This window comes from Pararge aegeria, chromosome 7 (genome assembly GCF_905163445.1).
Source record: "Pararge aegeria chromosome 7, ilParAegt1.1, whole genome shotgun sequence".
NCBI lineage: Eukaryota > Metazoa > Arthropoda > Insecta > Lepidoptera > Nymphalidae > Pararge > Pararge aegeria.
Window position 1 is genome coordinate 10,067,371 of NC_053186.1, and position 18,298 is coordinate 10,085,668.

An 18,298-nucleotide genomic window follows, 5' to 3' on the forward strand; every position below is an offset into this window, starting at 1 on the left:
CGTCAAGTGCCTGTCATCACACCGGCAACCATGCCCTTCGGACTGCACACAGCGTTGCAACAATGATGCAAAAATAAGCATGGCAGTAGTACTTTCCCGGACAGGCTCTGTCACAAAAAGCTCCACTAATACTGGTTAGACACTTCTATTTTATAAATCTCAAGATAGTAACAAGTTTATGAAAGCTCGAGTAACCAGGTATTGCGTACGAGTTGGATTATGCAATCGTTTATAACTAATGTTGAACTGTATCGTAATGTAATCGGTTCCATTGTTTTAGCTGTGCTAATGTTTGCACCTTTCTTTGTACGTGTCATAGGCAATATGTATTATGCACTAACCTTTTGAGTAGGTAATAATGTTATTACACTACTAAAGCAGGTATATTATACATGGATTTATCATCGTCCAAAAAACGACACCACCTTTTATCTGAGGCTCTGCAGAGCTAGCATGCGCGCCACAATAAAGTTATCTCATCTATTTCATACGAATAACGGATAGAGATAATTATCTCGTATTACAGTAATTTCGTATTATATTGGGTAAATAATTTTGATAACAATATAAATAAGGGTCATTTCGAAACATCTAAGACTTAAACGATTCAAAGATACGCTGAGTTGTCTATGTCGTTATCACTCGTGTGATTATGTTCTTAGTATAGGAAAAATAACGAATGAGGCTATGGGGTTTTTCTGTTTAAACTCATAGTAGCACCCCGAAGTAGGGAAATAAGCAGTGTCCACTCCCGTATCTCATGGAGCACGTCAAGAAGTTTATGCTCGTTATAATAACTAATGTTTGATAAAAATCCACCAACTCGCATTGGGGCAGCGTGGTGACTCTTACATCTTTAGTTCCTGACCTAGAATCGAAGCCGAAACCTCGTGATCCATAATCGAACGTATTAAAGCACTGGACAAGGCAGAAAGTTCTTTTATAGTCAGTTGACAAACACTTTAATTATACTCGTATTTAACACTTTAAGAATATTTTTATATTACGAATATAAATATAGATTTTTCCACTGTTTTTTTTAACCATAAAAAGAGCATTTGACCTAACAAAACAATAGGCAAGTCGTTCTAATTCGCATGTAAAAATCGCCCAATGCGCTTTAAGGCAGTTAGCACTATTTTTTACGTCACACCAACTACAATTAGGAACGGCGTTTGCGTAATAAGCTTTGTGTGGGCAAAATAAAGGAAAACAATGATGTAGCCCAATTACCTGTTACCTTTATAGGTAGACAGGTTAGGTATGTATCCTCTTTATGAGTTATAACATCTTTTAAAAATATGCCGTTACCCACACAAAACCCACTACGGTGCTCCAAAGCGAGTTAGCGGTTTTATGTAACGATTCCGACGTTTATGTAAGAACTGTGATCTTCAGTTAAATTTAAATATTCTAAATTATTACCTAATTTATTTAGTTCTAGTAGCTTTGTAACATTTTCAAACGTCAAGTCTATCTGTTTGTTTGTAAGGCATATTTTAGAAGAAGAAGCTAGTAACAAACTCAGCATTTGTTTTTATTGGATATCATCATATAAACCCATTACCGGCAGACTACAGAGCACGGTCTCCTCCCACAGAGAAGGGTTTTTACCGTAGTCCACCACGCTGGCCCAGTGCGGATTGGTGGACTTCACACGCCTTTGAAAATATATGAAGAACCGTTAAAGCAAGTGATATTTAAATTGCTTTAAACGCACTTAACTTAGAAATGTTAAGAGATGCCTTGTGGGATTAGAACTCGGCCCCACGAAAGTAAAGCCGAAGTACTAACGACTAGGCTAATAAATCACCAACATCAACGTTTATTAATTTAATATTACCATTATCTTGTAAGAGATGAAAGCGAAGCGGACTGCTTCCAAGCAACCTTGATATTAAGAAATTCATAAGTTGAATAGTAACCTTGATACGATAAATAAGTTTTAGCCCATTGTTTGAACTTATGCATTAAACTTATAGCCTTATTATCTACTACCTTTAAAGGAAGGCAGGTGGGTAGGTAATGGAACACCTCTTTATTAGTAGCCCTATGCAATAACTGCTGAGACCTTGTCACTAAGACCCACCACGATGCTGCAATGCGATTTAGTGGGCTTAATTTACTAATCCGAGTCGTCTTCATCATAAAGCCTCTGTTCTCGAGAGAGGTTACGGACTTTAACAAACAACGCTGCTCGAATGGGGTTTGGCGTTTAGTTATGATAATAAACCGGAACCGAAGGCTTAGCGCGATAAGCAATTTGGCGTTCCGGTACGATGCCGCGAAGGAATCGTTTAGTGGTAAGTGTTTTAATGTTACTGCCATTGATTGCCATTCACCTGGTGGTAATGATGCAGTCAAAGATAGTAGCATTCTATCTTGTTGTAGAATAAAAACAAAAGTACTCTCCGAAGCATTAGAGTAGAACTCCCTGACTCAAGAGCTCGCACTTGACAGAAGAACATAATATTGGCTTAACTTTACTTTTCTGCTTAGTTTCTACATTACGATATTTACCTATCATCAACTCTAATAATCACGCTCTCCGAAAAAGGGATAAAAAGTAAAGGTCAAAGTTAGGGATCTAGTTTGGGTGTAGCTAGTTACCAACCTACTGACAAGTACGTGCGGCCGAGCGATTAGGAGTTCCGTACCACGTAGGAACCCATAAGTATGGGTTCTATGGGTTTGATATAACAGCCATACACCTAACATGTTAGCCCGCTACCTTCTCAATCTGTATACCTGCTATGCTACATCTCTAACCAACAGAAGATTGCAGTGAAGGGGCAATAAATTAAAAAATACCTACAGTGTTATTGAATATAACCGAAAACATTTTAACAAGACAAAAAACTTCAAGTTAAAAGTAAATAATGTTTTAATCTAGTTTCAATGCTACAACTAGTTTGCAGTTGCGAAAAAATATGCCAATATTACTAACTATGATAGAAAATGTGGGTGTACACTGATATACAACGTGTAACCGAATTACGAAACACTGTTTATAAATGAGTATATTTCATAAGGAATATATATATAAATTTATTTATTCTTTCGAATAATTGTTTTATAAATCTAAACTAAAATAAACTATTTAAAACTAAATAAAATCTAAAACGTCTTCGAAACCACAGCAGCGAGGTACTGTTCCTAAGATGCTGGCAGCGTTGCCCTTTTGGATGGCCAAACTAATTCGCTGGCAAACTGCCCGCTCTAGGATCACCTATAGACTCGATAAGCCTTTTCGATAGTTCTTTGAAAAGAGCTCGTGCCTCCGGAGCCCACGGTCCCAAATTCTCTAAATAAGGAATAAGGAATCATATTTATTCTTCCACACAAACTAATTCAAAACATTTTAAGTGTTTACATATGACAACTTTATTGAAGATCAAAGACCGACAGGCGCATAGTACCTATGCTACGCGACGCGCATCTTTATAATAGATTAAATAAGTGACAAATTGATTTTAATTGTGCGTGTTATGTTAGGGCTGTATCTGATTTTTACTCAAACTCATTGGCGTTTCGGTTACACAGATAAGTAACAGAGACAGGAAATAATGTGCCTCTAAAGCCTGCGAAGTATTATTTAGGTTTTAATTTACACGTTGTATACTAATATGCGTAACCCCTACGAGTGTACACGCGTGATGTTATGTCGTGTAATTGCGTAAACAAAGCTTATTTATGCGATAACAGCAATAATAATAATAATAATAATAATAATAATAATAATAATAATAGCAATGGAGTTAGATTTGCTGTCATTCTTGACGAGTTCCGTTGAAGAGTTTTGTCTTACTCCGAACCTCTTTATCAGATCGTAATAAACATCGAACAAAAAGAGTTTTTTTTCAAATCCGTCTATACTTTATAATATTTATCAATAAATAACAGAGTTAATAACCTAATTCTTTTTGAATTCTGTTAAAAACGCCTGTATAGAATTACGGTCGTGTTACTAGTAGACAACCTTTGTTATTAGTAGACAAGTGTTTACTAAAACGAAATATTAACCAACTCAATCTTAGCCACAAAAATATAATTTTCCGAAACGCGTAACAAACAAAATCACGACAGGTCGTTTCCTTAGCTCCTAAATAAATAACCATTCGTAGGTAAATAACCTACATTCCATTATCACAAACACAAACAAATTATTTAACTATAAATACCTCATAAGGATAAACAAAACGGTAATGGCACAGACTCTGAGAACAGAAATTTAACTACCTGCCTAATTGATCTTTTTTAACAATTGTGTACTGTTGTTTATTCATTAAGCGCCTAGGTACACCACCAGATTTGTGTGGTTTCCGCGGGTTACCGAAAGGTCGAAGACCTTGAAAGTTCGTTTATTATGTAGATAAGGACAAGAAGAAGAAGTTTCCGTTACCAGTGACTGATATTGGGTTTTTCGTGTTAGAATAAAACTCTCAGTATCTACGAATTTGGCTCGCATTGACGGAGCGTGGTGGGTCTAAGCTCTACATCTGCGTATTTCTTGTGAAGGATGCTTGAGCCCATAATTATGCTAAGCTATGTTAAAAAATTCAAAATATACCAAACTGATATCTTCGAGGGGTGAGTAAACAGGACGTTTCGTACTACAAAAATAATATTCTTTAGGGGAGCTCCAAATAATGCCGCGAAGCCATATATACACTATCTATTAAAAAACAAGCCACAATAACGTATTTTATGTTAAAACCATTTTAAAATTAAAAGGTAAATATTTTAACATGAAACATTGTAATATTCCTAATTGGATAAAAAACACTATGAACTCATTTCGACATAGGTAGGAAGGTAGGTATATACACCGCGGGCGGTGCGGTGGTTTAATGCACTTTGAAAGTAAATTATCTAGTGTTACACAATTTGGGAGGCTTTTGTCTTTTGACATCATTGCATGCAACATTTTGTAACGTGCCCGTGTAACTTAGATGTGTTATGCATCTGAATTACAAAATGCAAACGATTATTAGATTACACGTTCAAATGACTATGTTTTTTTGAATAGGTGTTATCATTTTCATGAAACACTTTTTTTATTTTCATTTAAAATACTTATATATAAATCATCATTAAGCAATATAGAATGTCACTTGCTTTAACGGTTAATAAAATATCGTGAGAAAACCAGCTTGCCTGAGAGTTTTCCATAATATTCTCAAAGTAGTGTGAAGTCTACGAATCCGCACTTGGCCAGCGTGGTGGACTACGGCCCAAATCCTTCTCATTCCTATAGAAGACCTGTATAGTACACCGGTAATTGAGTGATAATGATAATGATGACATTAAGCAACTAGGTAGGTTTAGGTAAACATCTCAAAAACTTGTCTCATATTATATGGATACTACATAAGGGCTAATGACCCTGAAAGGTTTAATTTTCATCGCGGGATTCATTGTTGTGGATCGTGATACATCAGGACCCCAAACAAGACATTTATGAAAAAGTCGTGATATAGTGATTACAGGACTAGTGCACGCTTTCATATTAAATTTATATGACTCCGATAGACCTTCTAAAGTTCGAATGCAACACTACACTCATTTTAATCTTGCTCAGGAATTTCTCATATGTAAAATGAGTTATGAGTGTAGATTACAAAATATAATCGAAAGTGGTGATAGCTTAGTGGGTAAGGTTTCCCTTTCGGGGGACAGAGTTCGATAACTTTCGGCACGCACCTTCTGGTTTAAAAATGTGCGTTTTAATTTAATTAAATATCACTTTCTTTAACGATAAAGGAAATCTCGTGAGGATGCATGCCTGAGAGTTTTCCGTAATGCTCTCAAAGGCGTGTAAAGTCTACCAGTCCGTACTTGGCCAGCGTGTTGAACTACGGCCCTAAATCCTTCTCAATCTGAGAGGAGACCTATGCCCTTGTAGTGGTAGTAAATAGAATAATCGTATAATCGAAGTAGTTATTAAGCAAAAATATTTTCTTTTGTACTGGTATCTATCTACCTAGGTACTAGTTAGGTACCTAGGTGTATACTAGCTGGGATTTGTTTCAAAATTCAAAAAAATTCAAAATTCAAAATTCATTTATTTCAAGTAGGCCTAATACAAGCACTTTTGAAACGTCAAGTCTGTCCGTGTGTAGTGACTCTACCACCGGTTCGGAAGGCAGATTCTACCGAGAAGAAGCCGGCAAGAAACTCAGCAGTTGCTCTTTTCCAACATCAAAAATTTACATTTTATATTTTAACATTCATTTTTCTATCTTGTGAGAGATGAAAGCGGAGCCGGATGCTTCCAAGCAACCTTGTCATTAAGAAACTCATCAATTGTATAATAACCTCGCTGTAATAAATGTGTTTTAACACATTCTTTAAACTTATGGATTGGTAGGTCCAAAATTACCTTAGGAATCATATTATAAAAGCGTATACTCAATCCCACAAATGACTTCTGCACCTTTCGCAGACGATATGCAGATGTCACTAATTTATGACCATTTCTTGTAAGTCGACTGTTTATATCCACTTTTTGTTTATAAAGACTAATATGTTGTCTTACAAATACTATATTGTTATAAATGTATTGTGAGGCTACCGTAAGTATACCAATTTCTTTAAATTTTTCACAGAGGGATTCACGTGATTTAAGTTTATATATTGACCGTACAGCTCTTTTCTGCAATATGAATATAGTTTCAATATCAGCAGCTTTGCCCCATAATAAGATCCCGTAAGACATCACACTATGAAAGTACGCGAAGTAAACAAGTCTTGCTGTTTCTACGTCAGTAATCTGTCTAATTTTCCTGACGGCGTAGGCAGCCGAGCTTAGTTTACCTGCTAGTGTATCTATATGGGTACCCCACTGAAGCTTACAATCCAAGGTCATGCCCAGAAAAACTGTGGAATCTTCCATTTTTAGTGATTCTCCATTTATTATTATATTTTTATTAACTTTCTTTACATTAATTTCAACGCAGGATGCATAGTGTATCGTGATACATCAGGTCAACTGGCTTCATACATTTTATATGAAGGAGTCGTGACTCGTGATGCAGTAGTAACAGGTGCGCACGCCTTTATTTAAAATGTATGGTTGCGATCTTTAACATTGCATTTCGACACTGATGTGAATCCATAAGCTAAGATTACCAATCATTAACGATTAAATCAAATTTTAGCCAGGTAGTTTTTTTTTATCGTTGCAGGTTTCTTAAACTGTTGTGGTTGTATCACGATGCTTTATGGTCTATCGAAACCATGAATGATAAATGAAAACGCGTAGATTCGCCATAACTACATCCGGACAGACAAGAGTGTGCTCCTACATATAAAATTTAACTCTGCTGTCAGTTGCTAGTGAATCCGACTTTAACTTGTGATTTGCTATGATAATATAACTGTGTTATAGCATACCTATTATATGCAAATAAATAGGTATAACGTGTAGTTATCTATGTACCTAAACTCCTTTTTATCTAACTTCCTATAGAGTACAGAAGAATCATTTAATTAACTTATTTTTAAAGTAAAACAGGTGTTTTCAAAAATAGATAAGATTTTTAATGACAAGGTTGCTTGGAAGCATCCGGCTCCGCTTTCAGCTCTCACAAGATAGAAAAATTAATGTTAAAATGCAAAATGTAAATTGTTGATGTTGGAAAAGAGCAACTGCTGAGTTTCTAGCCCGCTTGTTCTCGGTAGAATCTGCCTTCCGAACCGGTGGTAGAATCACTACAAACAGACAGACTTGACGTTTCAAAAGTGCTTATATTAGGCCTACTTGAAATAAATGAATTTTGAATTTGAATTTGAATTTAGATAGTGTCAGAATTTACAAAAAGATTATAAGAATAGCTAAATATTTTATTTATGTATGATTTTATTATTTTTAAAATGTTTACACCTCATGTCATTATGGAGACATGGGTATGGAGAATGGGTAAGGAGAAATAGAAGATATTATGTCTATAACCTACTGAAATTTGTACTTTTGTGCAGGTTAGTTTTTGATATAGGTACATAATATTAGTACTATAAATACCTATGAGATTAATACGTTACGTAAGGTATTGAGTGGATACTTTCGTTGAATGGCTTATGTTTAAACTTGTTTGTTTTATTAGATACCAAAAATATATTTATAATCACGTCTGAGTAGGTAGGGTATTCAAGTACATCGAAGTACCTATGACCACGCAAATACAAGTTTATTGGTGCAGAAGATTCGAATAAACCTTTTTTTACATGATAGGTTATGCCGTCAAGGTAGGCGTCTTTATAGGTAAATTTATCAAGAAATCTGATGGTCTTCGAAAATTTAAGGGAGTTAAATTTTTTTATGCGTCCGCTTATAAAAATAGAGATTGGAATTTGTGTTTAAAAGTGACTTACATATCCTAATATTTTGTTGGTAGAGAGTGAAACAAAGCTTCGCACCTAATCGAACGTGGTAGAACGATAAGAAAAATCGAAGTGTAGGTACGTTAGAAAAGCAACAGGTAGGTCAGCACTAACGTAATACGTTTAGTTCCTTGACAGAGAGGCCAAACAAACCAGAGCAAAGGTTAACGAAATTGCATAGTTTTTAATCTCAAAATAATTGCGTAAGCCGCAAATAGGTAACGTACCTACAAAAAAATCCTGATCTACCGACAACGAGTGATTACAGGGTATGAACGGAACGAGTTCGCTGACCTACAATAGGAAAAAACCGCCATTTATTTAACTAAGAACACTACAGATACCGAAAATCTGTACAAAATCTCGATTAGTCACACACACTCTTAAACATGTAACAGAGGCGTTTGAACGTACAAAACAAATACTGTTCAAACACATTTAACATACCTTATATTCAGAGTTCCAACGTACATTCACCTTAAAACTAAGCCTTTGTTCCCACAAAGTCAACGGCTACAGAACGGTTTAATCTGAAAATAGAAACGAATTTTATTATAATATGCCGCCTTTAAACCTAACTAGCCGGCCCTACGGGGGGAAACAAGGAGCAATCCGCCATAGCCGAAGTGTAAACACAATGTATCCGAACAGTTTGTATACGCACCGATAAAAAGAACACGTTCACAACAGTTTTTGTCCACAACGCACTGAATAGCCGGTCCGTCCGAAGCAAAACTAGTTTATTTTTCCGATCGCATTATAATAAACTACAATCGTCCGTCCTCAGTGGCGGTCGGCGCGAGACTGGCTGATCATAGCGCCCTCTCTTCTGCGCCCCGTGTCAGGCGTGTGTGCGTTAATTTTGTCTCTGTACGAGTGCACCCTGCGCCCCAACAACGAACGGTTTATTTATTTTCGAATACAGGGTGAATAGAGTCTGTGCAGTCGGCGATGGAAAATTGAATATGATCGGTGGAAAATAATAAAAGACGAAGAAAATGGATGCTATTGCGCGCGTTTCTTTCTTGTAAACGGCCGTGAACTGCCGTCAGCCGGTCATTGCCACGGACGGGTGTATAAATATACGTCACATCTGAAACGATCATGCTTACATATAATCTTTATTGAAAATACTTAAATATCTTCTAAATATGGTAAGCGTATGTTAATATATTCGAGCGGCAATAAACTTTGTATTGACTTTTCGGCGATATTATTTAGTCTTGCTAAATATTATATTGTTGTTAATTGGATTGCACACAAATCACATGATAGGACAAAATTATGCTGTCCATTTTAAAAAAAAACATTATTACAAGGATGTCTGATAATTACGTCAAAATGCAACTTCAGTTTAATTTTTAAATAAAAAATCTCTTACCCTTAAAAATAAAACCTCGTTGTGTTTCATTTTTATTTTCTATAAATAATAGCGTGATATAATAGCATAAATACAACCTACCTCAAAAAATTGGCAACTTAAACAGTGATAGGTTCAAACCGGTCTTGTATCTTCTTCCTGAGATAAGGGCGTTTAAACCTCCAAACACTTTAGATTTATAATATTTCTATTTGTAACTAGATTTATACCGTGGATATTTTATCCAAACTATAACTACAAAACAGTTTAACTTGGAAAACATATAATTTAATAAAAACTAATTTTAGCTCCCCAATGGTTTAGGCATAAAATGGAGGAGTTTAGTAAAATTTACAATACCATATGGAACTTACGATCTGAATTTAAAGTTTGATCAACAGTGGTTTTAATACATTATTTTAACCCATGCTTCTTGGGAAGGGGTAGATTTTAAAGAATAATAGAAGGTTTGGTGACTCCCTGAGTATTCCTTTACCCGTCCGTAGAAATAATAATCATTATCTTACACAATCGGACAAAGAAAAATGTTTTTAAACCTGTGATTGCTTTTATATCACTTATCTATATTACTGAATAGGTATGTAGGTACTGAGAGTCTATTATCTCGCAATGATGTTTTTTTATAAAATTAAATTTTATTTATTTTAATATTTTATGTAGAGATAAATAAAATAGATAATACCTAATCCACACTAATATTATAGATAAGCATGAGTATCTGTTTGTTTATTTGTTTGTTAGCTTTTATGTAACGTTTGTTCGGCACGTACGCGAATAATTTGATGAAATTTGACATAGGATAGATATGATATTAATATAGATTTCATGTTAAGATAAATTTTGCCCCGATAAACATCAGGGTAACATATTTAAAATATTGCCTTAGTTGCTGTTGGCAAAACTGATTTTGGAGAAACTTTACGTAGAGACTGCTGGCATCTCGCAGAAGGATAATTTAAATCCCAGAAAAGCTAACGGCATCGAATATTTTTTTTATTTTTTACGCGAGGTTGAGGCATCATGAGAGTTAGTAGTAGGTTGAGGTTGAGGTTTGAGATTAAGGTAGATACATACGTTGCATAACTTACACAGTAGTTACAATCTTCAATAACAATCTATCACTTTTGTAAGTAGGTACAATATAACAAAACTTAAAACGGGTAGTAACCGTGCAGCAGAAGTTACTGGAAAGTTAAATTAAAAATACAAGTTCGGAGGGTGGGATCTATTTTTAATTTTACGAAGCACCAATCACTGGCGTTCTTCCGCGGTGAGTTTGAACGAAAAACATTACTTTTAATTTTTTTTATTGTAAACTGGTGAAAACCCGCACTATGTGTACAACTTTAAGTTTCCGGCAATGTTTAGTCTATGTTATAAGATTGTTATTATATATGTATTAAGTTACTTCCATGTAATGACGGTTCTTGCAAAAAAAAAAAAAGTTATTTTTCGCTCGCTGTCCTGTACAATACATCCTCAGGGTTTAAATGCAGACATTCAGAATTAGGATAATAGTAGCAAAAAAAAAAAAGTCTTAATTATATGGTTCTTAGTTAAGCGCATTTTGACGCGTTTTTTTTTAAATAATTGAAGGATAAAGCAATACACCTATCATAATATGGTGGAAAACCATCGCCTTCAAACAGAGCAATACTTCGCAGGGCATGTAAGGAACACATTTTGCAAAGTGCTGCACTGTGTCCATCAACCTAAGGTGTAAGTTTTAAGCCTTATGTCCCAAAAATTACACCCTTCAGACCGGAACACAGCAATGTTGTTTGGCCCCAGAAGTTATTGCCGGACACCTTGTCACAAAAAGTCACTACTACTAAGTTCAAGCAAAAAGGTTTACATATAGATAGATAAAACAGTGTTTACCAAAACAGAATAAAATAACTAAATGCCTCGTTAGTCTAGTGGTTAGATTGTACAAGTACGGATCAGTTAGTCACGGATTTGAATCGCAGCAGATTTTCAAAATTACCAATAGCTCCGGTGCATAATGCAAATGGCTGCTATATGGGTGATTGTTCATCAAAGTTAGCGCATTGAATCATGAAGCTACTCCAAACTACATCGAGCTACATGTATACCTATACCTGACATTGTTACCGACCACAGCGCCCCCTAGTCTGGACGTCTAGCCGTCTGGCGTTACCCCATGTACCTAACCCGTAGGGTTGCCACTCGTTTTTAATTTTAAAGTTTAAAAATATCAATGTTTTAAAGCCATGGCGCTTAAAGTAAACAGCCTAACTGTAAACAGAAGAACAGAATCGTAATCGTTACTTATTATAAATGCGAATGTTAGTTTGTTGTATATTTCACCTTGACTACTCTCTATATTTGGCATCAACATTAAATTTTGCATACACATTGTTATGAGTACATAAAAAGGATATAAGGATACCTTTTTATACTATATAGAAAAAAAGAACTTTTACGAGGGATGGAGAAATAACTTCTATAAAACCTAAATACTTTGTCATAATCTACATACATTGTCTTAATCTACTCGGGCGAAGTCACAAATCTAAACCTATTAATGTCCCACTGATGACACATGACTTATGCTCTTTCCAGCGCCACCTAGGTTTGTAATAGTTGTAAAATAATGGACAATTAAATATCTACTTTGCAGAAAATAGATCTTAATCAGATAAATACAAAGTTAGTTCACAAGTTGCCATGGAACGAAGCGAAATTAACTATTCTACAAATTTGCCGACAACAACCTTGAAAATTAATACCTACTGCTTACTTCTTGAAAACTGGCTATATAGGCCTTACTAACTATGTCGTTTGTTTAATGAAAGTAAGAAAACCGATTCACAATAAGAAACTAACGAACTTAGCTTAACGAATAAAGGAAACAGTAGTTACCCTGCCCATTCCAGAAACGTTTAATTCTAAGCGTCTATGCGTAGAACTGTCATTTGATTATTGTTGTAATGAGACCTCAACTTCCATACTTAGCGACGAAAGGAATAATCCTTTCGTCGCTAAGTATGGAAGTTCGATTCCTTTACGAAAAAAATTAACCGACCAACTGAAATCTCTAATTCAATTTTTATCTTCCATCATGCGATTAGCAATAGACGAAAATTTGTTCTTTTAAGGTCAGAATGTTCAGACTGGTTAGGATGTCAAACTAGAAAGTGATTCAACATATGTACGCAATAAGTTGACTAAAATAATGTAATTTTAAACAATATCATGTTCTCTAAATAGAAGGACGCTATGTTTCTTATCGGAATAATCTGCCTTCGGGACCGGTGGTAGAGTCACTACAAACATACAGACTTGACGTATAAAAAGTGCTTATATTTAGGCCCGCTGAAATAAACTAATTTTATATTTTTAGTCGCATGATTTTAGTAATCCATAAAAGCAGCAGTGCCTTGTATTTTGAACATAAAATGTAATATGAAACAAATAGTAATTGACGAGAGCCATAAGATTAATTTAAAATGTAATTATTATTATTTCTCAAAATTGTGCTAACCCTAATGTAATAACAGAAACCATAATACAAAGTAAACCTTATCTCGATGGAATAAGAGCTACAATCAACAATAGATTTTGGGAGAATTGCAATATTTGAGCTCTACCGCCTCTTTATGGAGTCGAATCTAACCGTGTGTGTTATTTGGTCACCTTAATTTTGAACTTTGTGCCTTTGTAATAAAGGCTTGTAAGATTTATTAGTAACTAGATGCATCTCACTTGTGCTCATATAATTTTGAAGAGTAGGTATATGGGGATTTCACTTTCGAGTACCTGCTAAAATAGATAAAGCAAATGAGCAAAAATTTGAGAAAGAACCAATCTTTGTTTCCAAAATCTTAATTTTAAATGTAAAAGTGCCTATAAGTTTGGTATTTAGTTTCTTGTTTTTTTTCCCCTATCCTGCACAAATGTTCACACAAATATTGATGATATGATCCACATAACCGAATTCCTAATTTCTGCAAAAATAAGATATTTTTGGGATATAGCTACCGAACGTCATAGGACAGTTTTTTAAATTAAGGTAGCATGCCATTCCATAGGTGCCAATTATTGTGCTGTAAATAAATCTGCATTTACCTAAATGGCCAGGTTTAAAATTAGAGCCATCCACTACGCATCGTGAAAAGTATATAAGTTTAGAGATTTTTTTAATACAGGCGTTTTTCTCCTTAAAATAATGCATTAACTTTAATTCTCCCGGTAGTTTAAGAAATCACTTCCGCGATATTATTGTTCTCAAACCGTTCTACATCATTATATTTATGTACATAGGTATGTAAAAACTTCAACCGCGTACATTTTATAGTTAATATTGTATTAACCTTTTAAAATAAATAACGTTTATACTTTTGTTTGCATTTCCTAAAACAATTTTTACCAAAAAAAACCCACTTTGTTATACAACTAAAAAGCAATCAATAAATATTAGGTTTGAAAATAACGTAGTTCTGAGGGAACAAAAGTAAAAAAAAAATTACAACCAATAATTAAAAGCTTTTATTATGAAATTATGAACGTACAGTAAAATTGTAGTATTCGATTACAAGTTACGACACACTGCCTCTTTTTTTCGTATTGGATAAAAACAACATAATATATGTGACGTAAAGACTCATCAGCACATTCAATCAAACGAAGATATTTAGGATGCACTCAACCTGCAAACAAAATTAATGTTTACGGTGAAGTAGACAAAGTCGATAATTGCTACCACAGATGCAATTTGCAGTATAATTATTCCTCTTTTGAGGGTGAAATTGAAGCCTTGACAGAAGCAATCGATTTGGCGGGACAGTCATCCGATAGCGTTGATGTTTTGGACATCCTGGATATTGTATTAAGTACGCAATATGCCGAATGTACGGGATGCGATTTGCTGAACGAGGATTATGTCAGTCTGTTTCAGAACATGCGTAATGTAGGGTTTTATAAACGTGTTTATGTAAACCGCTTACCGTAAACCAAGCAGATATAAATAGAAACACTAGAAGGTACATTGTTAGAAATATTAAATTTTTTATGGTTTAAGTCAAGAATAGGTTATATAGGTTAGGTTTTTAACCGACTTCTTTTATAAAGGAGGAGGTTATAATTTCAGATGTTTTGAAATATAATGGGATTGCAATTTTTTTTTTTGATAAGAAAAAAATTTCATATAGATCTACTGAAGAGTTTTGGAGACAGACAACAGAACTCTTAAAAAAATTAAAGCAAATCAACCGCGATTGCTGCTATTCCATAAATATGCATGGTTACGCTTTCGTAGAACAGAACATCAAGCGCGCCTGTACAAAGGGTACGCAGATGTATTTAGCATATCGGGATATACCCGCATTTTCTATCAAAGTTAGTAGGAGTTATATAATCGCGAGTGGAAATTAAAGTAAATGGTGATAGCTCGACCATACTTTCGGGTAGCCGAGTTCGAATCTCATCACGCATCTCTAACTTTTCTAAGTTGTATGCTTTTTTTAGGTAATTAATAAATAAATATCAGTTACATCAACGGTGAAGGAAAACATTGTGAGGAAATCTGCATGCCTTAAAGTTCACAATAATGTTCAAAAAGGTGTCTGAAGTCCACCAATCCGCACTGGGCCAGCGTGATAGACTACGGCCATAACCCCTTCTCATTGTGGGAGGAGACCCTTGCCCTGGAGTGGGCTGGTAATATTGTCAAAGTTATGATGACTGGAAATGAGTACTAGCACTTAGTATTTAAGCGTTATTTTTACAAAAAAATATTTATTTTTTAGTTAGATATATAACATTCACTTATTTCAAAAATAAGCTGTTATTGTTAACTCTGCGGCGTAATGTATGCCAAATCTACTATCTATTTTTTACTATTCTTCGATAAGCACAAACATAACATAAGGCACCTATATCAGGTTCAGGCGCAAAAACTAAGGTATCGTCATTTTAAGTTCAGAAACTACTTCATTCACTAACAATGTAGGTCCATGACAGGCGAGTTAAACCCTCTCTCATCACGGTTCCATAGGGCATGAGCCTAAACCTAACCAACAAGCCATTTATATACAATCAAGACGAACTTAAAAAATGTAAATAAACTTTTATTAAGCTACAGGCATTATTAATGAATACTTCTTGGTAGTATAACAAAGTAGGTACTTACTTGAATGAAAGAGTAGACTTTGAAACACCAGATAACATTTATTAAAACGCTGATATAATCATCTAAGGGTCGTGGTCCAACTATTCTGTCCAACCAGTTGGATTGGCTTTCAGCAAGGACAGTTGTCTACCTATTATTTTAGTTGGACCTTGCACCGAGAACCGTGTTCCAACTGTTTTTTTTGGTCTGGTGGAGCAGGAAGTGTGGTTCTTGTGATTAGTGTTGTTTGTTGTGGTGTTTGTTTTAATAGGTGTATGTCTGGAGTTAGTGGCGTCCATAGAGGGTATGCACAGGGTATGCAGATGATATAAAATGAAGAAAATATCCCGTATGAGTTATAAATACTTAACTTTTTATAACTCTTAAGATGCCTATCTTTAAGTTTTTTAGAACTCGTACTGGAGATTTTCTTGATTTTATATTATCTACATACCCTTTGCATATATGCACGCCACTGTCTGGAGTTCGTTGTTGATGTTATTTTTGCTTTTCTTGCAGTGACTGCTGCTTTGTTGGGTTTTTACGTAAGTGTTCTAGTAGTTGTAGGTGTGGTGTTGTTAGTCGCGGTTATTGTTATTATCGTAGTTGTTTAACCTGATGTTTTAAGTATTTTTAAGTTTGTTGTTGTAGTTATTGTAGTGTTTGTTCTAGTACGTGTAGGTATGTGTGGAGTCGTAGTTGTTGCTAGTCTTGTTAGGAGTATAGTTATGTTTGTTGTTGTTATAGTTGTTCTTCTGTTAAGTGTTATAGTTGTGGCGTGTTTGTTTTGGCTTATATATGTAAGATGGTGGTAGTTATTTTCGTTGTTTTTGTAGCAGTAGTGGCGTGCAGGGTTTGCATAGGGTATGCAGATGATATAAGATGAAGAAAATCTCCAGAAATAGTCACAAAAAACTTAAGAATAGGCATTGTAAGAGTTAAAAATAGCCTACCCTCGAGTATTTATTCCTCATACTGGAGATTTTTTTCGTCTTATATCATCTGCATACCCTATGCATACCCTTTATGCTCGTCACTGTTGTTTTTGTAGTTCTATTCTTGTTACTGTAAATAATGCGTAAAGTTACAAGTGACATTTAGCGGCTCTATAAATACATAGCGTGTAGTTATCTAATTATTTATTTTCAGACAAGATCTCTATAATAACATTTTAATTCCAAACGACAGCGAATGGAATCGTTCCACTAAGTTGAGTGTTTAAACCCCATAAACCACACTCTAGCCGCTTAAACCTTCTTTTATACACACGCGTGTGAATAAAATAGAACATTCAACCACTAAGAGATGTGCACACATAAATAACGCAAACGCAGTGCCCTGGGACCTCGGTCTCAATTTACAGCCTTACCTTTCTATTAGCTATAGTATACATTTAGAGTCGGAGAAGGGTCTGTAATATATAATACAAACATAATACTATGTTTTATAAAGAATTGGTGTAAATTGGCCAAAATATGATACTAAGTGCCGAGTAAGTAGGAAGTCCACCAATCCGCACTAGGCCAGCGTGGTGGACTACGCCCTTTACCCCTTATCATTGTTGGACACTATAAACCGTGCACTGTAGTGGACCGGTGTTACACTTTCTGCTAAATTTGTAAAAGAATGCACATCTAGTAGATTATCGATGGAAATAGGATCAATAATCTACTAGATGTAAGATCTACAAGGAATAAGTTCCAAAGATGGATGGCATTTGGAGCTGTGAAGATTCGAAAGGAATGTGGTAACAAATCGTTCTGGAAACTAAATTAAGATCATCACTAACAGTCCCGATTATGTTAATACTTGGCTCGGTATGCATCGATAATACCGATGGTAGGGTGACCAAAACTCATCATTTATAAAAGAAGGGTATTAACAATTTCAAAACAATATTGTTTCAAGCGATGGTAGTAAACCCCTGCCTCAGCTTAATGCTGCAGTCAACTACTTCAGAGCATATTTTCGGGCATGACATGAATTAAACAGCAGGGCTTTATTTATGTTTTAAGAATTAATCTTCCACTTATATATAATATAATATAATATAATATCGTTTATTTCTTTCATCAAAATTGCACATATAATGAGTTGACGAACTGGCTATCCTAGCCAGTTTTTATCTGTGTTAAGGATAACCAGCCCACGCCCCCGGAACATACATAGACAGATTGAAATTGGATATGGACAAATTTGAACCACCTAGCCATTTAGGATTTTATAATTCCAGAATTTTCGCTGGTCTGATCTGGCTTTGGCTATAGCTAGTTGCCACCCTTGACCCTACCGATAATAGATGTGCCCCGATTAAGCGTTACGGTGCAATTTCTCGTAGAAATCGATTACGAGTATGGGTTTAATATAACTGCCATACTCCTAACAGGTTAGCTGGTTACTAT

At 35.0% G+C, this 18,298-nt stretch overlaps 1 protein-coding gene across 6 annotated transcripts in view; it reads right to left on the reverse strand.

Annotated features, from left to right (window-relative positions):
* Positions 1 to 9,178, reverse strand: part of LOC120624924 (brain tumor protein) — a 190,648-nt gene extending 181,470 nt beyond the window's left edge. For all 6 annotated transcript variants that reach the window (XR_005658784.1, XM_039891744.1, XM_039891745.1 and 3 more), the window contains exons 1-2: positions 9,047 to 9,178; positions 8,830 to 8,912 (exon numbers count right to left, since the gene is read on the reverse strand). The gene's annotated coding sequence lies outside the window, so the exon portion shown is untranslated. The remainder of the gene's footprint in view (positions 1 to 8,829; positions 8,913 to 9,046) is intronic.
* Positions 9,179 to 18,298: the final 9,120 nt, after the last annotated feature.